This window comes from Hordeum vulgare, chromosome 3H (genome assembly GCF_904849725.1).
Source record: "Hordeum vulgare subsp. vulgare chromosome 3H, MorexV3_pseudomolecules_assembly, whole genome shotgun sequence".
Lineage (NCBI taxonomy): Eukaryota > Viridiplantae > Streptophyta > Magnoliopsida > Poales > Poaceae > Hordeum > Hordeum vulgare.
This window is the reverse complement of record NC_058520.1, coordinates 530,464,662-530,471,109: the sequence shown is the minus strand read 5'-3', so window position 1 is coordinate 530,471,109 and position 6,448 is coordinate 530,464,662.

Below are 6,448 nucleotides of genomic sequence, written 5' to 3'. Positions count from 1 at the left end.
GCTGGTATGAGCAGGGGCCGAAAGTTCCAAGCAAGACGGATGTTTCGGGGGGCGAAAGTTCCGAGCCGGTTCTGGGCTGGACAGAAGGTTGTCGAGGCCCACGGTTGTCGAGCCGCACATGGGCCAGAAGTTCCTGGCACCGGAAGTTCCGGGGGCTGGGAGCTGACTTGTCCTTCCTTTGGTCCTCTCGCTCGTTCTCCTTCGCGTCCATTTCCATAGTGTCTTGGAGACCTTGATACTGGTACGTAGGCATGCACATGGTTTCCACTTGAGGTAGCATCCACGTTCCTCGGGTACCTCATCCACATGGTTTCCATAGCATCTTGGAGACCTCATGCACTATCTCCCTCAGGTACCGATACATTGGCTAAGGTTACAGTGCGGATGTTGAAACACCACAAGTAGTCTCTACATGTGGGCTCAAGCCGACGACTGGTAACTTTCAGATTGAAAGGGCAAAAATAGGAATCAAAATAACATAAGGTGTATTCTACTTTGGGCATACACCTCAAGAGATAAATTGTTCTGAAATACACTAAAACATATTCATTCTAATATTACATATTTCGAGCACTGGGACTCGATCACTAGAGCACCCTCCATAGCGGCAGAGAAATACAACTCGGGGTGCCTATGATCCTTTCCGGCAGGCGGTGGATGAGTGGCCATCTTAAGGGGCTTTACCTCCGGCAAGTGCACCTTCGTTCGTGCAAAGACCATCCGAGCTCCTTCCATGCAAGCAGAGCGCTGCAAGAGTTCAATCCAGGGCGCGGCGTCGACCAGCTTCTGCACTAATGCAAAGTACTGCTCAGCAAGGGCTCGGCAGGCCATAGCCGAACATAGAGATCCTTCATGGCCGGCTCCACCATCATATGCATCTCCATCAATTGCTTCATTTGATAGCTTAGAGTGGGGTTGAGCTCGGGAGTTTCAAACTGAGCCCAAAATAGCCGCTGCTCGGCATCCCCGTCACGAGTCGCAAAATGCTTGGCCGCATCCGCCGCACTCTAGGGGAGGTTTGTGAAGGCGCGTGCGGAATGCCATATCCGCGTAAGAAAGGCATACCTATTTCCACCAAAGGCACATTGCAGTAAGTATTGCTTACCGGTTGCCATAAGCTTGGCTTGGCGCACTTCTTCTTCATAGAACCTCCGCTCCACCCGCTCCGATTGAAGCTCGGCGGATAGTTTGGTGTGATCGGCCATATGCTCTTGAGCTTTCTGCTCCAAGTCCTCACACTTTGAGCTCGCCTCTTCCAGATCCTGCTAGATCTCCATCACTTGGGCCTCATGTGTTTTGCTCACAACCTTGAGGGCATCAAGCTTAGCAGCCGCTTGTTCGGCCGCCACCTTGTTAGCAACGACCTCTCGTTTGGCTTTCTCCACCTCGGCCCTGAACTTCTCAAGCTCTTGGTCTTGGGCTGCTAACGAAGTTAGAACAGAAAAAGTCAGCTCGCACGGCCAAGACGCCCCTTAAACTTTTTACCAAAGGATGTTGTGAAGTTCTTTGACCCAGCTTACCCTGCTTCTCGTTAAGCCGACCATTTATGCGGTCAAGCTGTTCATCAGAAACTTTGAGTTTCCGATTTAGCTCGGCTATTTCCAACTCATTGGCGTCAGCAGCCGAGGACAAGGCCTGCAAGGTAAAAACATCATGTTAGTCCGATTCCGAATTATCAGAGCAAACATTGCTGAGTCAAAATTCTCAAACAAAACAATTTAAACAAGTCTTCAGGCTATTCTTCGTTTTTCCCACAAATTTTTGAGACACGGGTGAGTTTTTCCTTTCCAACTCACCCATGGCTCGGGGGCCGTTATACCCATAAAAGTGTATATACAACTTTGCAAAATAAAACCTATAGTGATACACGACTTACCTTAAAGCCCGTCAGCAATCTGTTGAAGGCTTCATTCAGTCCGCTGTTGACGGGCTGAATACTTTTTAAAACCAAACCCATAAGGGTGCGATGCTCTTCGTCTATAGAGGATCCGTTCAAGGCGTCCTCCATTATGGCCGACCCTCAGCCATGGCGTGTTCTGTTGTGGGCTTCGCTCGGGGCGGCATAGAAGATGCCAGAGCATCTAGTCCCCTGGAGGTTGTCTCCGGACAATGCTCGGAGGGAATTGGGTTCTTTTCCCCGCTTATAGAGAAGGAACCTGCCCCCTGAGTTTCAATGACCGAGCTATGTACCTCGGTCAAAATCTCCTCGTCTCTGGTGACTGGTGTATTAACACCAGTCGGAACCTCTCGGTCCTTGGAGGCTGGTGTCTCTTCTTCAGCCAAGATCTCTTGATCCGTGGCGCGTGATGTATCCGCGTCGACCATCACCTCCTCGGTAGTGGTCTGGCGGGCTTGATGGGACATCACCTCGGCCAGATCGTTCGAGGTTCGGGGAGGGGTGTTATGGGAAGCATTCCCACTCTCGGCCAGTTTGATGGGCAGCGAGTCGCCCTCCGACACCCGATCTGTCGGAAGATCACGGACTGGGCTGTGATAGAAAAAGCATGGTCCTCATTATTGATAAAAATTGGAATGACTCTATTAAAACTAAGGAGTAGACTCCGTACCTTTGGGGCGGGGGCTTGACCCTACATGTTCGGCAGGGGGTTGCCCCGACCTCTTCATCGGAGTTCGAGCATGCACCGAGATGGGCAACCTTGCGCTTGCAGGGTTTCTTTGAAGCCCGGGGAGGTAACCCCGCCTCGGCCCCTCTGGTGCCACCCTCTTCCTCACCTGAAGAGAGTCTTTCTCTTCCTCCTCGTCCGCCTCCTTCCCATCGTGGGTAGAGGAGGCATGGGTGTCCTCGAATTTCGTATCCGGAGAACCCCTTGAACAGAGACCCCCACGGGTCTCGTTCTTATTATTATCCGGTGCCACATATGGCGACTCCACTAGCATCTTCTCGGGCAGAGGAGTCCGGGGTTCCTCGGGCAGGGGAGCTGGGCCTTCTATGTTCTTGGCCAGTTCCAGCCACTCCTGCGAAATAGAAAGGATAGTAAGATCTTTAACAAAAATAGATCTCCGAGTAGATAAAAGAGCTCGGACGTACCTCCATCGGGGGAGTATTGTCATCAAGGCCGGTATCTTCATCCTCGGCCGGCAACTCCGGCTGCAGTTTGAGCAGTACCCGCCATAGATATTCATGGGTGGTGTGGTAGAACTCGAGCACGGTGCAAGGCTCGTCGTCCTTAGGAGATCACATCGGGTTGTATTGACGCCGACAAGGAAGGATATGGTGATGGAGCGCGACCTGGACCACATCGGCCAACCAGATATTGGACTCCACCATTTGTGTGATGTGGTTTTGCAGCTGCTGCACGACCGAAGACGAACCCTAGTCCAGGCCTTTCCTGACCCATGAGGTTAGCCTCGCCGGGGGACCAAATCTGAATTCGACGGATGCTGCGCAGCTTTCTTCTCATGGTTCTGTGATGTAGAACCACTCCTTCTGCCAGTTCTTGAATGGTGTCGATCAGTGTGCCCTTCGGCAATGTCACGTGGCAAATCTTGCTTATCACGGCCCCACCGCAGTCGGCATGCTGGCCACTGACCAACTTTGGCTTAACGCCAAAGACCTTGAGCCAGAGACCGAAATGCAGATGAACCCGCAGAAAAGCTTCGCGGACCGTGATGAAAACCGATATGTGCATGATGGAGTTTGGGGGAGATCATGAAAATCCACCTCATAGTAAAACATCAGACCCCTGACGAAGGGGTGAAGCGAGAAGCCCAGTCCCTGAAAGAAGTGGGGGACGAACACCACCCGCTCCCTGGGCCTTGGTGTAGGAACCACATGGCCCTTTTTTGGTGCTCGGTGCGCGATGTCGGTTGTGATGTAGCCACATCGCTTCAGCTCCTGGATATCTCCTTCGGAGACGCGGGAGACCTCCCATTTGCCATGAGCGCACGAGCTAGCCATTGTAGAGCTTGAGATTGAGGGCAATTGGAGTGATGGGAGGAAGAATGGATCTGGGTACTTGAGTGAGGAAGAAGAAGGAGCAAGGGTTTGGAATGCATGTGTGAGGCTTTAAATCTTTTTTCCCCTTCTAAAAGGGGTGGTCGCAGAAACAAGGGTTTTCTCTTACTGCACCACCAGCTCCTCCACTTCCCGAAACAACTGCACCATTGGGACATGCGTAGATTGGCTCGGGTCATTAAATCGAATTCCCTTTAAATACGGTACATGGTCTCTGTTGATGATGGAACATGTCCCGGGGAAAGTGGCCTCTAGCCGCGACTCAAGCTTTACTCACTATTTTTTATTGTGACTTTTCCTCAGAAGAGTTATCAAATGGGTTGCTATTCACCTTCGAGCCTTTAAAAGACTTTGGATTTAATGACGCATGTTTTCAAGAATATTACGTCATTAGAGCGATTAAACCAATACCAGCCGAATATAAAGGGAACTCGTCGTGCAAGCCGATTTGTCTATGTGCTCGGCTGCCAAAGACCACACACATCGGCATTGAAGGCCAGTTCAGGGGCTACTAAGGGAGTTCCGGATTAAGGGGCCCTCGGGCAGTCGGGTTACCCCTCATGGGCAGATCATATGGGCTGCGTCATTGAAGATCAGATTATCTGACGACTACGTGATCAAGATGGAAAGCTCCGAAGACACGCGTGCACTCCAAGGCAGGGTGACCAGTTGTTGGGGAACGTTGCATGGTAAACAAAAAAATTCCTACACACATGAAGACCTATCATGGTGATGTCCATCTACGAGAGGAGATTAGATCCACATACCTTTGTAGATCACTAAGCGGGAAGCGTTAATAAACGCGGTTGATGTAGTGGTACAGCTTCGTGATTCAAATCACCGTCGTCCCACGATCCGTTCCGATCTAGCGCCGAATGGATGACACCTCCGTGTTCAACACACGTACGGCTCGATGACGATCTCAGCCTTCTTGATCTAGCAAGAGAGACGGAGAAGTAGATGAGTTCTCCGGCAGCGTGACGGCGCGCCGGTGGTGGTGATGATCTACTCCTACAGGGCTCCGCCCGAGCTCCGTAGAAATCCGATCTAGAGGTAGAACTACGAGGTATAGGTTTGAGTTGCATGTGGCAAAGTTGTGTCTCAAAAAGCCCTAAACCACCAATATATATAGGAGGAGGGGAGGGACTAGCCTTGGGGCTCAAGGGAGCCCCAAGGGCGCCGACCGAGTGGGAGGAGGTGGACTCCCACCCCAATTCGGTTTGGGGGAAGGAGTCCCCTCCTTCCTTCCCACCTCCCTCTTTCCTTGTTTTTTCTTTTCTTTTGGTATTTTCCACTTGTGGTGCCATGGCCCTATTGGGCTGGCCTCACCAGCCCACCAAGGGCTGGTGCGCCACCCTAGGGTCACTGGGCTCACTCCCGGATGGGTGGGCCCCTCCCGGTGAATACCCGAAACCCATTCGTCACTCCCGGTACACTGCCGGTAATGCCCGAAACTTTCCGGTGACCAAATGAAACCATCCTATATATCAATCTTCATTTCCGGACCATTTCGGAAACCCTCGTGACGTCCATGATCTCATCCGGGACTCTGAACAACCTTCGGTGACCACAGAAATAACTCATCTATTTCAATCTCGTTACTGGCAAGTCTCTTTAATCATTCCGTAATACAAGATCTCGTGACTCACACTTGAGTCACATTGCTTGCAAGACTTGTTTGTGATGTTGTATTACCAAGTGGGCCCCGAGATACCTCTCCGTCACACGGAGTAACAAATCCCTGTCTTGATCCATGGTAACTCAACGAACACCTTTGGAGATACATGTAGAGCACCTTTATAGTCACCCAATAACGTTGTGACGTTTGATACACACAAGGTATTCCTCCGGTGTTAGTGAGCTACATGATCTCATGGTCATAGGAATGAATACTTGACACGCAGAAAACAGTAGCAACAAAATGACACAATCACATGCTACGTTTATAATTTGGGTCTTGTCCATCACATGATTCTCCTAATGATGTGATCCCATTATCAAGTGACAACACTTGTCTATGGTCAGGAAACCTTGACCATCTTTGATCAACAACCTAGTCAACTAGAGGCTTACTAGGGACAATGTTTTGTCTATGTATCCACACATGTATTTGTGTTTCCAATCAATACAATTATAGCATGGATAATAAACGATTATCATGAACAAATAAATATAATAATAACTAATTTATTATTGCCTCTAGGGCATATTTCCAACACCAGTTTGGTCCGTCAAGTCTCGATCTATGTCGGGAACATGTAACCCTAGGGGTCCTGGTGTCTATATAAACCAGAGGCCCTTATACGTAGAGGCAGGTTATCTCACCTAGGGTTTTAGCTCATATGATCTCGAGGTAGATCAACTCTGTAATCATCGTTCCCCATCAATATAATCAAGCAGGACGTTGGGTTTTACCTCCTTAAGAGGGCCCAAACCTGGGGAAACATTGTCTCCCCAACACATCGATCTAAG